The sequence below is a fragment of the Cherax quadricarinatus genome, chromosome 7, assembly GCF_038502225.1.
Source record: "Cherax quadricarinatus isolate ZL_2023a chromosome 7, ASM3850222v1, whole genome shotgun sequence".
NCBI lineage: Eukaryota > Metazoa > Arthropoda > Malacostraca > Decapoda > Parastacidae > Cherax > Cherax quadricarinatus.
The window spans coordinates 49,801,303-49,819,475 of NC_091298.1; positions in this window are offsets into that span (position 1 = coordinate 49,801,303).

An 18,173-nucleotide genomic window follows, 5' to 3' on the forward strand; every position below is an offset into this window, starting at 1 on the left:
ATATTATTTTTATTGTTTTGGTTGCCTAGTGGTTGTTTGGGAGATTTTACCGTGGAATTTAGGACATGTAGAGTCTTCGTGACTTGAAGTAACTCGTGTCTTCTCCGTGTTGCAGGTACGTGATGGATGTGTTGCAGGTACGTGAAGGACGTGTTGCAGGTACGTGATGGATGTGTTGCAGGTACGTGAAGGACGTGTTGAAGGTAAAATGCTGGTGAAGCTTGTTGATCACACCTTCCCTTTGTTACACAGTAAGCGAAGATTTACATAGAACTTAGTACCTCCCTAGTGTACAGGTTCTTCTGTACTAGCTGAGTACTTGATGGACCTAGGATGTTTTATTTGCTTTACATGTACACTTGTGTTTTCCAGGTATACATGTAGACTTTGATAATGCTAACCAAGTGTAGTTTACATTCATAAACAAGTTTCTAACTAATTTTCCCAGAGTTCAAATCTAAAGTTAGTTTTGCTTCACCAGGTTCATTTTCTGTGTTAAGATAGAACCCAAGAGTAGACGATTTCACCAAGACAGCCATCATAGTGAAGGGACTCGAAGTATACCTGGGGATCAGTTTGGTGGCTGACTACTGCTGGACACAGTGAGCCGTACTGATCACAAGAGAAAAAAACTGAAAACCATGATGTAAATGTTTATATTACTGTCAGGCTTATCAAGAATTTGCAATGTTGCAGAAATATATTAGGAAATCCAGGCAGATTCGTTAAGGGAAAAGACTCTCGAGAGCCCAACACCAACCTTGATGTGATGAATGGTTTGAAAAACCGACAAGTTGAAGATTGAGACACTTATGCAGCATATGCTGCATAAGTGTCTCAATCTTCACCAACCTTGATACTGGTGTAGGGTTATTGATCTTAAAGAATTTGAGTTACTCTCTTTCATTCATTGCATCAAATTTGGTTGCCTCTCATTCACCTGGGCTGTATTACCCCACTGATTTAGCGCTCCCATTTGAATGTTATGATAATTGGGGAAGTTTGTGGTCATATAGGTTGTGTAGGTGGCTTGTGAACCCCCAGTTTGCAGGTTTGAGCCCCTCCTCTGTTCTTCTCGGTGTTGGACTGAGGAATCCACTGGCTGGGGAAACATCTCCGTAATAAAGATTACCAGATGTTGAACAGGTGTTCTGTTCTTGAACTCTCCGGTTTTTAAAAGCATATTCATCACATGCTGAGATGAGTGTTAATGGAGAACACATGTGCGACACTTGGGTATATTTATTTGCGAAACGTTTCGCCTCCGCAGCAGACTTCTTCAGTCGAATACAGCAGCGGCTTACTGGAGACTGAAGTGGAAAGATAATTTTAAAGTGATCAGTCCCTTAACCTTAATTATACTCTTTTTCTGATGTCTCCAGTATAAAAGTCGCCTCTGTATTCCACTGAAGAAGTCTGCTGCGCAGGCGAAATATTTGGCAGTAAGGATACACAAATAATGTATATGTGTCTTATTCATCGACGTGTCCATTAATACAGTACTTACTGTTGTTGTAGAAGTGGGTTAAAGTGTGCTACAGTCTCGTGGCGTCTCGGGAAGTGGTTCCCGACCTTGCCTTGCTAGGTAAAGTTGGTCGGGAAACAGAACAAGTGTTTCTTGAGCGAAACGTTGCCACAGTAAAATGTCACATTAGTTGCACTTGTACCCTTTTACCTAACATATGACTAACTGTTGACTTTGTCTTATAGATTCTGGGGTTTTATCGCCTCCTGATTGATGGCCTGATCAATGAGGCTGTTGGTGTTAGAAGCACGCAGACTGACGTAGGAACCACAGGCCGGTTGATCAGGTACTGGCTTGGAGTCATTAAGTTTCCTCTAGAAGACAACAAGGGGTTCGCAAGGCTGGGGTGGGGGTCGGGGTTGCATAGGTGGGTGGAAGTAGTGATGATTTCTTTGTGGTTGAGCTCTGGCTCCTGGAATCGCTTCTGTCAAACACGTCAGGTGGTTTAACCTGATTCGTATGTCTAGATAATATACGACTCTCTAATCTAGAAATAATTCTAAGCAGATATCTTCATTGTGGTCTCTTTCTCTCTCTCTCTCTCTCTCTCTCTCTCTCTCTCTCTCTCTCTCTCTCTCTCTTTCTCTTTCTCTCTGTGTACAGCCACAAAATCAGTGTTCATTTTGTCGCTTGCGCAGCATTTGGGTATCTCTGTTTTGGAAACGCTTAGCAAGCCAGTGGTTTCTTCAGTCCGATGTAGAGAAAGGTGGAAGGATGAGGGAGGATTTGAAGTAATCAGTCCCTCAGCCTGGAGTCAGTGTAATCAGTCAATTCTTGATAAAAGTGCAGCATACTCGCGAATATGCTGCCATTGAAAATGCTGTGAATTCTTTCCTTTGCTTTTCACACACACCACAGCTACAACTTCCGTCTGCTACTGTATCTTCCAGTTCCGTTTTCCTTTGCACTTCTCTCAGAAAATTTCTCGGATTATCCCAGTTCCCCTCTTCAAAAGTCTGGTTTCCTGTTACCCTTCTCATTCCTCCCCCCCCCCTTTTTTTTTAATTGCCGTTTACACCAGATACAGAAAACTTACCACAGTATGATTGCTGGAACCTCGTGGTTTAACCAGAGTTAAATTCACTGATGTTATGTTCGTTTAGGGCGAAAACCAGATTCATGTCTTGCCAGTTCGAAATCTTTCTGTCCTCTCTCCTAGCTTTACCCTCTATGCTCATTTAGACTCCTGTTAAGTGTTGTATCCACCATCAGCAACAGCCTGGTAGACTAGGCAAGTGCCAGACGAGCCTGGTCTATGGCCGGGCTCCGGAAGTAGGAAAACTCTCGAAACTCATCAAAGGTATATGTTTCCTCATGTTAATATCTTGTTGTGAATACTTATTTACTTCTCCACTGTTGTTCACAATACAACAACGGATAATAAACGGCCCCCAGACCAAGCCTCCTGGTGAATCAAGGCCCGATTAACCAGGTTGTTACTGCTGGCCACACGTAGTCCAACATGTGAACCACATCCTGACTAGTCAGATTGATACCTTCTGTTAGTCTTTAAAAATCCCTGTTCATCAATTCTCCGGTGGTTTCCGAAACATCACTTCTGTTTTAACTTTTGTCTTATTCCTCTGCATCCCTCTGGGAGTATTGCATTTGTTATTACTCGCGTAAGTTTCTCTCTAATGGCTTTTACGGATAGTTGGTTCATCTCTTTCTTGTAGATATCCATATTTGTTTTTGTATCGGTCTGCCTGGCTCATGGCCGGGCTCCGGGGGTGGAAAGACTGGCAACTCAACAGAGGTATGAAGGTTTGCATTCCATCACGACACTGATTCTTCTCTCGGTTCTTTCAGGAAGTTGTCTCGTTTCCTTCGTTTCAGAAGAAACTGAGAGAGGCTGATGATTTTTGGAGATCGCTGGAAAGAAGAGAAAAGTAAAGGAAGCGAGGGAGGGTGAAGGTGGGTGAGGGTGGATCAGGAGCTGGGAGAAAGGGTATCCAGACCCTGAAAAGGTGACTGGAGGTTGATGGAAGAGTTAGGGTTGTGGAGTGTACAGTGAGAGGACGGTGATGTATTATGGGAGGGTGGGTGAGAGGACGGACGGGTGGGTGGGTGGGTATGTGGGTGTTTTGGCGAGTGGGTGGTTGGCTCAAAGTAGGATTGTCCTCACTACTACCTCCTGTTAACGACACGAACTTGTTGCCCTATCTCCTTCCAGTCACGACCTTCTTGCCCTGACTACTACTACCAAGGTCACAACATTCTTGCCCTGACTACTGCTACCAAGGTCACGACCTTCTTGCCCTGACTACTACTACCAAGGTCACGACCTCCTTATCCTGACTACTACTAACAAGGTCACAACCTTCTTGCCCTGGCTACTACTTGCTCTCACTACTACTACCACCATCACCACCACCACCAGAGTCACGACCTTCTTGTCCTGACTACTACTACCAAGGTCACGACCTTCTTGTCCTGACTACTACTACCAAGGTCACGACCTTGTCCTGACTACTACTACCATTTCACGACCTTCTTGTCCTGACTACTGCTACCAAGGTCACGACCTTCTTGTCCTGACTACTACTACCAAGGTCACGACCTTGTCCTGACTACTGCTACCAAGGTCACGACCTTGTCCTGACTACTACTACCAAGGTCACGACCTTGTCGACCTTGTCCTGACTACTACTATTACCAAGGTCACGACCTTCTTGTTCTGACTACTACCAAGGTCACGACTTTGTCCTGACTACTACTACCAAGGTCACGACCTTCTTGACTTGGCTACTACTACCAACGTCACAACCTTCTTGTCCTGACTACTACCAAGGTCACGACCTTCTTGTCCTGACTACTGCTACCAAGGTCACGACCTTGTCCTGACTACTACCAAGGTCACAACCTTCTTGTCTTGACTACTACTACCAAGGTCACGACCTTCTTATCCTGACTACTACTACCAAGGTCACGACCTTGTCCTGAGTACTACTACCAAGGTCACGACCTTCTTGTTCTGACTATTACTACCAAGGTCACGACCTTGTCCTGACTACTACCAAGATCACGACCTTGTCCTGACTACTACCAAGGTCACTACCTTCTTGTCCTGACTACTACTACCATCTTGTCCTGACTACTACCAAGGTCACGACCTTGTCCTGACTACTACCAAGGTCACGACCTTGTCCTGACTACTACTACCAAGGTCACGACCTTCTTGTACTGACTACTACTATCTGGCTCTTCCCATCTTGTCTTACCAGTGTTCCTACTTTTCCCCTTGTTCACTTTCCCTCTTGCACCTCACATTTCTTCCTCCTCCCCCTCTCTCTCCCCTCTTTCTCTCCCTCTCCCCTTTTATTTCTTTTTCTTCTCCTCCTCCTGTTTGCTTGACCTTTTTTACTGACAATACTGTCACTATTGTGAAAGGAATCAGTGACCCTTGTATCTCCTGTCTTTCTCGGCCTGTCTCTGTCTCTCACCCTCCCTGTCTGCCTCACCCTCCCTGTCTGTCTCTCACCCTCCCTGTCTGTCTCACCCTCCCTGTCTCATCCTGTCTCCCTCTCACCCTCCCTGTCTCCCTCTCACCCTCCCTGACTCCCTCTCATCCTCCCTGTCTCCCTCTCACACTCCCTGTCTCCCTCTGCACCCCTGACTGGTGACCTGTGTTAGGGAGTGTGCCTGTACTCGCCTAGTTTCACGTGCAAAGGTCGAGTCATAGCTCTCCTTCCCGCAATTTAAATTCTGTCCACAGGAGGGTCTGATTTCTGGATTCTAGGTAATATCCCTCTCATTTCCACCCCTCTCATTCCTACCCCTGTCGTTCCAACCCTTCTCGTTGCTACCCCTCTCGTTGTTATCCCTCTCGTTGATACCTCTCTCGTTGATACCTCTCTTGTTGATACCTCTCTCGTTGATACTCCTCGCGTGTTGTTACCCCTCTCGTTGCTACCCCTCTCGTGTTGCTACCCCTCTCGTTGCTACCCCTCTCGTTGCTACCCCTCTCGTTGCTACCCCTCTCCTTGATACCCCTCTCGTTCCAACCCCATCTCGTTGCTACCCCCTCTCATTCCAAACCCACTCATTCATACCCCTCTCGTTCGCCAATACTCACCTACCTGAGGGATGTCATTAGAGGGCAGGGAAGAGGAGAAGAAGGGAAGGGAAAGGGAGGGGTCCCTTTTCTCAGTGACGCATCTAAAAGATGCGTCACTGAGATAAGAGTTCATCTCCGGCTCACACTGACCCCTGGCTCCCTTCAAAACCCCTGACTGTCTTCAAGACCCCTGGCTGCCTTAAAGACCCCTGGCTGCCTTCAAGTCCCCTGCCCGGGAGGCCTGGTCATGGACCGGGCCGCGGGGGCGTTGATCCCCGGAATAACCTCCAGGTAACCTCCAGGTAAGACCCCTGGCTGCCTTCAAAACCCCTGTCTTCAAGACCCCTGGCTGCCTTCAAGACCCCTGGCTGCCTTCAAGACCCCTGGCTCCCTTCAAAACCCCTGACTGTCTTCAAGACCCCTGGCTGCCTTCAAAACCCCTGTCTTCAAGACTCCTGGCTGCCTTCAAGACCCCTGGCTGCCTTCAAGACCCCTGGCTGCCTTCAAGACCCCTGGCTGCCTTCAAGACCCCTGGCTGCCTTCAAGACCCCTGGCTGCCTTCAAGACCCCTGGCTGCCTTCAAGACCCCTGGCTGCCTTCAAGAGGGAGCTGGACAGATAGCTCAAGTCAGTACCTGATCAGCCGGGCTGTGGTTCGTACGTTGGACTACGTGCGACCAGCAGTAACAGCCTGCTTGATCAGGCCCTGAGCCACCGGGAGGCCTAGTCAAGAACCGAGCCGCGGGGGCGTTGACCCCCGGAACACCCAGGTAAACAGTCTACCAGACACAAGAGAACCATGTCACTGAACGAAAGGAACGCGTGTTAGACTTAGACATAATCACTTGTGATAGCCTGTCATTTAGACGAGACAGTAAGACACACGCAGCAAGGGCCAGGTAATGAATGGTTGGATAACGAGAACAAGAAATACGGGGGCAGTAATGCCAGTAATAACACTAGTTAAAACACCATCGCTCTGTCGCCTGGAATATTACTGTGCTCGCAGCTCTGGTAAGACGGGAGAGTTGTCGCCGCTACAAAACTTTAAGAGATTGTTTAATGTCCGCATGGAAACAAGGAATTTATTCTGCTGGAAATGCATGGAAACAAGGAATTTATTCTGCTGGAAATGCATGGAAACAAGGAATTTATTCTGCTGGAAATGCATGGAATCGAAGAATTTATTCTGCTGGAAATGCATGAAATCAAGGAATTTATTCTGCTGGAAATGCATGGAAACAAGGAATTTATTCTGCTGGAAATGCATGAAGTGAAGGAATTTATTCTGCTGGAAATGCATGGAATCGAAGAATTTATTCTGCTGGAAATGCATGGAATCAAGGAATTTATTCTGCTGGAAATGCATGGAAACAAGGAATTTATTCTGCTGGAAATGCATGGGAACAAGGAATTTATTCTGCTGGAAATGCATGGGAACAAGGAATTTATTCTGCTGGAAATGCATGGAAACAAGGAATTTATTCTGCTGGAAATGCATGGAATCAAGGAATTTATTCTGCTGGAAATGCATGGAAACAAGGAATTTATTCTGCTGGAAATGCATGGAATCGAAGAATTTATTCTGCTGGAAATGCATGGAATCAAAAAATTTATTCTGCTGGAAATGCATGAAATCAAGGAATTTATTCTGCTGGAAATGCATGGAATCAAGGAATTTATTCTGCTGGAAATGCATGGAAACAAGGAATTTATTCTGCTGGAAATGCATGGAAACAAGGAATTTATTCTTCTGGAAATGCATGGAATCAAAGAATTTATTCTGCTGGAAATGCATGAAATGAAAGAATTTATTCTGCTGGAAATGCATGGAATCGAGGAATTTATTCTGCTGGGAATGCATAGAATCAAGGAATTTATTCTACTGGGAACGCATAGAATCAAGGAATTTATTCTGCTGGAAATGCATGGAATTGAAGAATTTATTCTGCTGGAAATGCATAGAATCAAGGAATTTATTCTGCTGGGAGCGCATGGTATCAAAGAATATATTGTAACGCATGCAGTCAAAAAATATATTCTACTAGGAACGCATGTATGCTGATTACGTAGTTGGATCATATATATATATTTTTCCCCCGGTATCTCTATTCATGTAATCCGTCTCTCTCTCTCCCATTCTCCTCTCATTCACTCTTTCCCCTTTCATTCTCTATCGTTCACCTTTTCTCTCCCTCCGCAGCTGTTATTACAGATGTTTTGGGTTAGTTGGAACCCAAAGTCAGGCAAGTTGGTGAGCTTGCTAACTTAGCCTGCGTTATTATCTAAGTTTGTGTGTGTGTGTGTGTGTGTGTGTGTTGTGTCATCCTTCAGGTAATCTAAAGACATTTTCACACACACACATTTCTGCAAAGATCGTTCACGTCTCGATATGGTTCAAAGTAAATGCAGAGGTCCCTCTGGTTCCTCGTACGCTTGTGAGAGTCATTATTACACTGATCTTACCTTCACTGCTGTTGTGAGAGTCATTATTACACTGATCTTACCTTCACTGCTGTTGTGAGAGTCATTATTACACTGATCTTACCTTCACTGCTGTTGTGAGAGTCATTATTACACTGATCTTACCTTCACTGCTGTTGTGAGAGTCATTATTACACTGATCTTACCTTCACTGCTGTTGTGAGAGTGATTATAACACTGGTCTTACCTTCACTGCTGTTGTGAGAGTGATTATAACACTGGTCTTACCTTCACTGCTGTTGTGAGAGTGATTATAACACTGGTCTTACCTTCACTGCTGTTGTGAGAGTGATTATAACACTGGTCTTACCTTCACTGCTGTTGTGAGAGTGATTATAACACTGGTCTTACCTTCACTGCTGTTGTGAGAGTGATTATAACACTGGTCTTACCTTCACTGCTGTTGTGAGAGTGATTATAACACTGGTCTTACCTTCACTGCTGTTGTGAGAGTGATTATAACACTGGTCTTACCTTCACTGCTGTTGTGAGAGTGATTATAACACTGATCTTACCTTCACTGCTGTTGTGAGAGTGATTATAACACTGATCTTACCTTCACTGCTGTTGTGAGAGTGATTATAACACTGGTCTTACCTTCACTGCTGTTGTGAGAGTGATTATAACACTGATCTTACCTTCACTGCTGTTGTGAGAGTGATTATAACACTGATCTTACCTTCACTGCTGTTGTGAGAGTGATTATAACACTGATCTTACCTTCACTGCTGTTGTGAGAGTGATTATAGCACTGGTCTTACCTTCCATCAGCCTCGGACTAAAATCAATCTGAATAGAGGAATAAACATTATATACAATGTGAGACACTGTACAACACCGGAATTCAACCAATCAGCTCTTGAAATTCAGCGACGCCCGACTAGTGATCAGAGAGCCTAATTTTTGCAGACGTAAATGCCTTGAATCATTAATTTCTGTTTCTAACACAAGCAAAATAAAGATCGCTTCATCATCGCTGCCTGGAGTCTCCCTGGAGGGTGTTCCGGGGATCAACGCCCCCACGGCCAGGTCCACGACCAGGCTTCCCGGTGGATCAGAGCCTGATCAACCAGGCTGTTACTGCTGGCTGCACGTAGTCCAACGTATGAACCACAGCCCGGCTGATGCGGCACTGATTAAGTAGCTATCCATGGTGGGAGGCTGTTGAACAGTCTTGGGCCCTGGACACTTACGGTGTTTTCTCTTAGTGTACCAATGGCGCCTCTACTTTTCATTTATTTAATTACCTTATTGTGACTGACTGTTTGTACACTTGGCCTCTTAACTCTCTTTTTGGTATCTCAGACTGATTCATTGCCTCCAGGGCTTGGTCATATCTAATTTTCAAACTTCTGGTTGCTTCCAGTACATCTTCGTCTTGTGCATTCCACTTACCACCCTGAGGCTAGAAAAGTACTTCCTAACATTCCTCTGGCTTACCGTCATCTGTAGCTGCCATACGTAACCTGGCTCCCTCCCCTCACATCTCAGCATGACCATATACACTATAAAGTTCTCAAGATTATTTTGCATATTGTGTCTCCTCACTTCCAGTATTGTTAGAGTTCAATAAGACATGTACAGCTTCACTTAGTACGAGTACCAATCTCGTTGCAGATCTTTGGACTTTCTCTAGTTTCTTGAAATGCTCGATTTGCTGCGGGTTCCATGGGGGAGGCTTCAGAGAGCAGGTTTCCAATGGGAGGCTTCAGAGGGAAGGTTTCCAAGGGGAGGCTTCAGAGGGAAGGTTTCCAAGGTAAGGCTTCAGAGGGAAGGTTTCCAATGGGAGGCTTCAGAGGGAAGGTTTCCAAGGGGAGGCTTCAGAGGGAAGGTTTCCAAGGGAAGGCTTCAGAGGGAAGGTTTCCAAGGGAAGGCTTCAGAGGGAAGGTTTCCAAGGGGAGGCTTCAGAGGGAAGGTTTCCAAGGTGAGGCTTCAGAGGGAAGGTTTCCAAGGGGAGCTTCAGAGGGAAGGTTTCCAAGGGGAGGCTTCAGAGGGAAGGTTTCCAAGGGGAGGCTTCAGAGAGAAGGTTTCCAATGGAAGGCTTCAGAGGGAAGGTTTCAGAGGGAAGGTTTCCAAGGGGAGCTTCAGCGGGAAGGTTTCCAAGGGGAGGCTACAGAGGGGAGGTTTCCAAAGTAAGGCTTCAGAGGGAAGGTTTCAAAGGGGAGGCTTCAGAGGGAAGGTTTCCAAGGTGAGGCTTCAGAGGGAAGGTTTCCAAGGTGAGGCTTCAGAGGGAAGGTTTCCAAGGGGAGGCTTCAGAGGGAAGGTTTCCAAAGGGAGGCTTCAGAGGGAAGGTTTCCAAGGTGAGGCTTCAGAGGGAAGGTTTCCAAGGTGAGGCTTCAGAGGGAAGGTTTCCAAGGGGAGGCTTCAGAGGGAAGGTTTCCAAAGGGAGGCTTCAGAGGGAAGGTTTCCAAGGTGAGGCTTTAGAGGGAAGGTTTCCAAGGGGAGGCTTCAGAGGGAAGGTTTCCAAGGTGAGGCTTCAGAGGGAAGGTTTCCAAGGTGAGGCTTCAGAGGGAAGGTTTCCAAGGGAAGGCTTCAGAGGGAAGGTTTCCAAGGTGAGGCTTCAGAGGGAAGGTTTCCAAGGGGAGGCTTCAGAGGGAAGGTTTCCAAGGGGAGGCTTCAGAGGGAAGGTTTCCAAGGTGAGGCTTCAGAGGGAAGGTTTCCAAGGTGAGGCTTCAGAGGGAAGGTTTCCAAGGGGAGCTTCAGAGGGAAGGTTTCCAAGGGGAGGCTTCAGAGGGAAGGTTTCCAAGGGGAGGCTTCAGAGAGAAGGTTTCCAATGGAAGGCTTCAGAGGGAAGGTTTCAGAGGGAAGGTTTCCAAGGAGAGCTTCAGAGGGAAGGTTTCCAAGGGGAGGCTACAGAGGGGAGGTTTCCAAAGTAAGGCTTCAGAGGGAAGGTTTCAAAGGGGAGGCTTCAGAGGGAAGGTTTCCAAGGTGAGGCTTCAGAGGGAAGGTTTCCAAGGTGAGGCTTCAGAGGGAAGGTTTCCAAGGGGAGGCTTCAGAGGGAAGGTTTCCAAAGGGAGGCTTCAGAGGGAAGGTTTCCAAGGTGAGGCTTCAGAGGGAAGGTTTCCAAGGTGAGGCTTCAGAGGGAAGGTTTCCAAGGGGAGGCTTCAGAGGGAAGGTTTCCAAAGGGAGGCTTCAGAGGGAAGGTTTCCAAGGTGAGGCTTTAGAGGGAAGGTTTCCAAGGGGAGGCTTCAGAGGGAAGGTTTCCAAGGTGGGGCTTCAGAGGGAAGGTTTCCAAGGTGAGGCTTCAGAGGGAAGGTTTCCAAGGGGAGGCTTCAGAGGGAAGGTTTCCAAGGTGAGGCTTCAGAGGGAAGGTTTCCAAGGGGAGGCTTCAGAGGGAAGGTTTCCAAGGGGAGGCTTCAGAGGGAAGGTTTCCAAGGTGAGGCTACAGAGGGGAGGTTTTCAAAGTGAGGCTTCAGAGGGAAGGTTTCCAATGGGAGCTTCAGAGGGAAGGTTTCCAAGGAGAGGCTACAGAGGGGAGGTTTTCAAAGTGAGGCTTCAGAGGGAAGGTTTCCAAGGTGAGGCTTCAGAGGGAAGGTTTCCAAGGTGAGGCTTCAGAGGGAAGGTTTCCAAGGTGAGGCTTCAGAGGGAAGGTTTCCAAGGTGAGGCTTCAGAGGGAAGGTTTCCAAGGTGAGGCTTCAGAGGGAAGGTTTCCAAGGTGAGGCTTCAGAGGGAAGGTTTCCAAAGGGAGGCTTCAGAGGGAAGGTTTCCAAGGTGAGGCTTCAGAGGGAAGGTTTCCAAGGTGAGGCTTCAGAGGGAAGGTTTCCAAGGGGAGGCTTCAGAGGGAAGGTTTCCAAAGGAAGGCTTCAGAGGGAAGGTTTCGAAGGTGAGGCTTTAGAGGGAAGGTTTCCAAGGGGAGGCTTCAGAGGGAAGGTTTCCAAGGTGAGGCTTCAGAGGGAAGGTTTCCAAGGTGAGGCTTCAGAGGGAAGGTTTCCAAGGGGAGGCTTCAGAGGGAAGGTTTCAAGGTGAGGCTTCAGAGGGAAGGTTTCCAAGGGGAGGCTTCTGAGGGAAGATTTCCAAGGGGAGGCTTCAGAGGGAAGATTTCCAAGGGAAGGCTTCAGAAGGAAGGTTTCCAAGGTGAAGCTTCAGAGGGAAGGTTTCCAAGGGGAGGCTTCAGAGGGAAGGTTTCCAAGGGGAGGCTTCAGAGGGAAGGTTTCCAATGGGAGGCTTCAGAGGGAAGGTTTCCAAGTTGAGGCTTCAGAGGGAAGGTTTCCAAGGAGGCTTCAGAGGGAAGGTTTCCAAGGTGAGGCTTCAGAGGGAAGGTTTCCAAGGTGAGGCTTCAGAGGGAAGGTTTCCAAGGTGAGGCTTCAGAGGGAAGGTTTCCAATGTGAGGCTTCAGAGGGAAGGTTTCCAAGGTGAGGCTTCAGAGGGAAGGTTTCCAAGGTGAGGCTTCAGAGGGAAGGTTTCCAAAGTAAGGCTTCAGAGGGAAGATTTCCAAGGTGAGGCTTCATAGGGAAGGTTTCCAAGGGGAGGCTTCAGAGGGAAGGTTTCCAAGGTGAGGCTTCAGAGGGAAGGTTTCCAAGGTGAGGCTTCAGAGGGAAGGTTTCCAAGGTGAGGCTTCAGAGGGAAGGTTTCCAAGGGGAGGCTTCAGAGGGAAGGTTTCCAAGGTGAGGCTTCAGAGGGAAGGTTTCCAAGGTGAGGCTTCAGAGGGAAGGTTTCCAAGGTGAGGCTTCAGAGGGAAGGTTTGCAAGGTAAGGCTTCAGAGGAAAGGTTTACAAAGTGAGGCTTCAGAGGGAAGGTTTCCAAGGGGAGGCTTCAGAGGGAAGGTTTCCAAGGGGAGGCTTCAGAGGGAAGGTTTCCAACGGGAGGCTTCAGAGGGAAGGTTTCCAAGGTGAGGCTTCAGAGGGAAGGTTTCCAACGTGAGGCTTCAGAGGGAAGGTTTCCAAGGTGAGGCTTCATTGGGAAGGTTTCCAAGGGGAGGCTTCAGAGGGAAGGTTTCCAAGGTGAGGCTTCAGAGGGAAGGTTTCCAAGGTGAGGCTTCAGAGCAAAGGTTTCCAAGGGGAGGCTTCAGAAGGAAGGTTTCCAAGGGGAGGCTTCAGAGGGAAGGTTTCCAATGGGAGGCTTCAGAGGGAAGGTTTCCAAGTTGAGGCTTCAGAGGGAAGGTTTCCAAGGAGGCTTCAGAGGGAAGGTTTCCAAGGTGAGGCTTCAGAGGGAAGGTTTCCAAGGTGAGGCTTCAGAGGGAAGGTTTCCAAGGTGAGGCTTCAGAGGGAAGGTTTCCAAGGTGAGGCTTCAGAGGGAAGGTTTCCAAGGTGAGGCTTCAGAGGGAAGGTTTCCAAGGTGAGGCTTCAGAGGGAAGGTTTCCAGGGTGAGGTTTCATAGGGAAGGTTTCCAAGGTGAGGCTTCAGAGGGAAGGTTTCCAAGGGGAGGCTTCAGAGGGAAGGTTTCCAATGGAAGGCTTCAGAGGGAAGGTTTCAGAGGGAAGGTTTCCAAGGTGAGGCTTCAGAGGGAAGGTTTCCAATGGGAGCTTCAGAGGGAAGGTTTCCAAGGTGAGGCTTCAGAGGGAAGGTTTCCAAGGGGAGGCTTCAGAGGGAAGGTTTCCAAGGTGAGGCTTCAGTGGGAAGGTTTCCAAGGTGAGGCTTCAGAGGGAAGGTTTCCAAGGGGAGGCTTCAGAGGGAAGGTTTCCAAAGGGAGGCTTCAGAGGGAAGGTTTCCAAGGTGAGGCTTCAGAGGGAAGGTTTCCAAGGGGAGGCTTCAGAGGGAAGGTTTCCAAGGTGAGGCTTCACAGGAAAGGTTTCCAAGGGGAGGCTTCAGAGGGAAGGTTTCCAAAGGGAGGCTTACCTGGAGGTTACCTGGAGGTTATTCCGGGGATCAACGCCCCCGCGGCCCGGTCCACGACCAGGCCTCCCGATGGATCAGGGCCTGATCAACTTGGCTGTTACTGCTGGCCGCACGCAGTCCGACGTACGAGCCACAGCCCGGCTGATCCGGCACCGACTTTAGGTATCTGTCCAGCTCTCTCTTGAAGGCAGTAAGGGGTTTATTGGCAATTCCCCTAATGCTTGATGGGAGGCTGTTGAACAGTTTTGGGCCCCGGACACTTATGGTGTTTTCTCTTAGTGTACCAATGGCGCCCCTACTTTTTATTGGCGGTATTTTGCATCGCCTGCCCAGTCTTTTACTTTCGTAGGGAGTGATTTCTGTGTGCAGATTTGGGACCATTCCTTCCAAGATTTTCCAAGTGTAGATTATGATATATCTCTCCCTCCTGCGTTCCAACGAGTACAAGTCAAGTGCTTCCAAGCGTTCACAGTAGTTAAGGTGCTTGACAGAACTTATACGTGCAGTAAAGGATCTCTGTACACTCTCTAGATCTGCGATTTCACCTGCTTTGTATGGAGAAGTTAATGTACAGCAGTGTTCCAGCCTAGAGAGAACAAGTGATTTGAAAAGGATCATCATGGGCTTGGCATCTCTCGTTTTGAAAGTTCTCATTATCCATCCTATCATTTTCTTTGCACGTGCGATCGTGGCACTGTTGTGATCCTTGAAAGTGAGATCCTCAGACATTACTGCTCCCAGGTCCCTTACATTATTTTTCCGCTCTATTGTATGGCCGGAGTCAGTAGTATACTCTGTTCTAGTTATTATCTCCTCCAGTTTTCCATAACGGAGTAGTTGGAATTTGTCCTCATTGAACATCATATTGTTTACCGTTGCCCACTGGAAAACTTTGTTTATATCTTCTTGGAGGTTAACCGCGTCCTCAGCAGATGACAGCCTCATGCAGATCCTAGTATCCGCAAAGGATGATACGGTGCTGTGGTGTATATCTCTGTTTATGTCTGATATGAGGATAAGGAATAAGATGGGGGCGAGTACTGTGCCTTGTGGAACAGAGCTCTTCACTATGGCAGCCTCCGATTTAACTCTGTTGACCACTACTCTTTGTGTTCGATTTGTTAGGAAGTTGAAGATCCATCTCCCCACTTTCCTAGTTATTCCTTTAGCACGTATTTTATGGGCTATTACGCCATGATCGCATTTGTCAAATGCTTTTGCAAAGTCTGTGTATATTACATCTGCATTCTGATTTTCTTCCAGTGCATCCAAGGCCATGTCATAGTGATCCAGTAGTTGTGAGAGGCAGGAGCGACCTGCCCTGAACCCATGTTGCCCTGGATTGTGCAGATTTTGGAAATCCAGGTGATTTGCAATCCTGCTTCTTAGCATTCTTTCAAAGATTTTTATGATGTGGGATGTCAGAGCTATTGGTCTATAGTTCTTAGCTAATGCTTTGCTGCCACCTTTATGGAGTGGGGCTATATCCGTTGTTTTAAGTGACTGTGGAATTTCACCCATGTCCAAGCTCCTCCTCCATAGTGTACTTAGGGCACGCGAGAGGGGTTTCTTGCAGTTCTTAATGAAAACAGAGTTCCACGAGTCTGGGCCCGGGGCTGAGTGCATAGGCATGTTGTCAATGGCTTTTTCGAAATCTATCGGAGTTAGGGTAATGTCGGAAATCTGGCATACATTTATAAAGTTTTGAGGCTCATTCATGAAGAAATCATTTGGGTCGTCGATCCTCAGACCGATTAGTGGTTCACTAAACACAGAGTCGTACTGGGATTTCAATATTTCACTCATTTCCTTGTTGTCGTCTGTGTAAGTCCCATCCTGTCTGAGTAAGGGCCCGATACTAGATGTGGTATTTGCCTTGTTTTTGGCATATGAAAAGAAATATTTTGAATTTATTTCAATTTCACTAATAGCTTTAAGCTCCTCCTGCCTCTCCTGGTTCCTGTAAGAGTCATTTAGCTTAAGTTCGATAGTTTCCACTTCCCTGGTCAGCGCCTCCCTTCGTGTATCAGATATTCTAGCACTCCTGAGGAGCTCAGTGACTCTTCGTCGTCTTCTGTAGAGGGAGCGTCTTTTTCTCTCCAGTTTACTCCTGCTCTTCTTCTTTCTTAGGGGAATATGCCTAGAACATGCTTCGGCTACCAGGCAGTTGATCCTTTCAAGGCACTGGTTTGGGTCCATGTCATTTAAGTCATCTTCCCAACATGTTTCGTTTAGGACATGGAAGGTTTCCAAGGTGAGGCTTCAGAGGGAAGGTTTCCAAGGGGAGGCTTCGGAGGGAAGATTTCCAGGGGGAGGCTTCAGAGGGAAGGTTTCCAAGGGAAGGCTTCAGAAGGAAGGTTTCCAAGGTGAAGCTTCAGAGGGAAGGTTTCCAAGGGGAGGCTTCAGAGGGAAGGTTTCCAAGTTGAGGCTTCAGAGGGAAGGTTTCCAAGGGGAGGCTTCAGAGGGAAGGTTTCCAAGGTGAGGCTTCAGAGGGAAGGTTTCCAAGGTGAGGCTTCAGAGGGAAGGTTTCCAAGGTGAGGCTTCAGAGGGAAGGTTTCCAAGGTGAGGCTTCAGAGGGAAGGTTTCCAAGGGGAGGCTTCAGAGGGAAGGTTTCCAAGGTGAGGCTTCAGAGGGAAGGTTTCCAAGGTGAGGCTTCAGAGGGAAGGTTTCCAAGGTGAGGCTTCATAGGGAAGGTTTCCAAGGGGAGGCTTCAGAGGGAAGGTTTCCAAGGTGAGGCTTCAGAGGGAAAGTTTCCAAGGTGAGGCTTCAGAGGGAAGGTTTCCAAGGGGAGGCTTCAGAGGGAAGGTTTCCAAGGGGAGGCTTCAGAGGGAAGGTTTCCAAGGTGAGGCTTCAGAGGGAAGGTTTCCAAGGGGAGGCTTCAGAGGGAAGGTTTCCAAGGTAAGGCTTCAGAGGGAAGGTTTCCAAGGTGAGGCTTCAGAGGAAAGGTTTCCAAAGTGAGGCTTCAGAGGGAAGGTTTCCAAGGTGAGGCTTTAGAGGGAAGGTTTCCAAGGGGAGGCTTCAGAGGGAAGGTTTCCAAGGGGAGGCTTCAGAGGGAAGGTTTCCAACGTGAGGCTTCAGAGGGAAGGTTTCCAAGGTGAGGCTTCATTGGGAAGGTTTCCAAGGGGAGGCTTCAGAGGGAAGGTTTCCAAGGTGAGGCTTCAGAGGGAAGGTTTCCAAGGTGAGGCTTCAGAGGAAAGGTTTCCAAGGGGAGGCTTCAGAGGGAAGGTTTCCAAGGTGAGGCTTCAGAGGGAAGGTTTCCAAGGGGAGGCTTCAGAGGGAAGGTTTCCAAGGTAAGGCTTCAGAGGGAAGGTTTCCAAGGTGAGGCTTCAGAGGAAAGGTTTCCAAAGTGAGGCTTCAGAGGGAAGGTTTCCAAGGTGAGGCTTTAGAGGGAAGGTTTCCAAGGGGAGGCTTCAGAGGGAAGGTTTCCAAGGGGAGGCTTCAGAGGGAAGGTTTCCAAGGTGAGGCTTCAGAGGGAAGGTTTCCAACGTGAGGCTTCAGAGGGATGGTTTCCAAGGTGAGGCTTCATTGGGAAGGTTTCCAAGGGGAGGCTTCAGAGGGAAGGTTTCCAAGGTGAGGCTTCAGAGGGAAGGTTTCCAAGGTGAGGCTTCAGAGGGAAGGTTTCCAAGGTGAGGCTTCAGAGGAAAGGTTTCCAAGGGGAGGCTTCAGAAGGAAAGTTTCCAAGGGGAGGCTTCAGAGGGAAGGGTTCCAAGGGGAGGCTTCAGAGGGAAGGTTTCCAAGGAGGCTTCAGAGGGAAGGTTTCCAAGGTGAGGCTTCAGAGGGAAGGTTTCCAAGGTGAGGCTTCAGAGGGAAGGTTTCCAAGGTGAGGCTTCAGAGGGAAGGTTTCCAAGGTGAGGCTTCAGAGGGAAGGTTTCCAAGGTGAGGCTTCATAGGGAAGGTTTCCAAGGTGAGGCTTCATAGGGAAGGTTTCCAAGGGGAGGCTTCAGAGGGAAGGTTTCCAAGGTGAGGCTTCAGAGGGAAGGTTTCCAAGGTGAGGTTTCAGAGGGAAGGTTTCCAAGGTGAGGCTTCAGAGGGAAGGTTTCCAACGTGAGGCTTCAGAGGGAAGGTTTCCAAGAGGAGGCTTCAGAGGGAAGGCTTCCAAGGTAAGGCTTCAGAGGGAAGGTTTCCAAGGTGAGGCTTCAGAGGGAAGGTTTCCAAGGTGAGGCTTCAGAGGGAAGGTTTCCAAGGTGAGGCTTCACAGGGAAGGTTTCCAAAGTGAGGCTTCAGAGGGAAGGTTTCCAAGGGGAGGCTTCAGAGGGAAGGTTTCCAAGGTGAGGCTTCAGAGGGAAGGTTTCCATGGGAAGGCTTCAGAGGGAAGGTTTCCAAGGGGAGGCTTC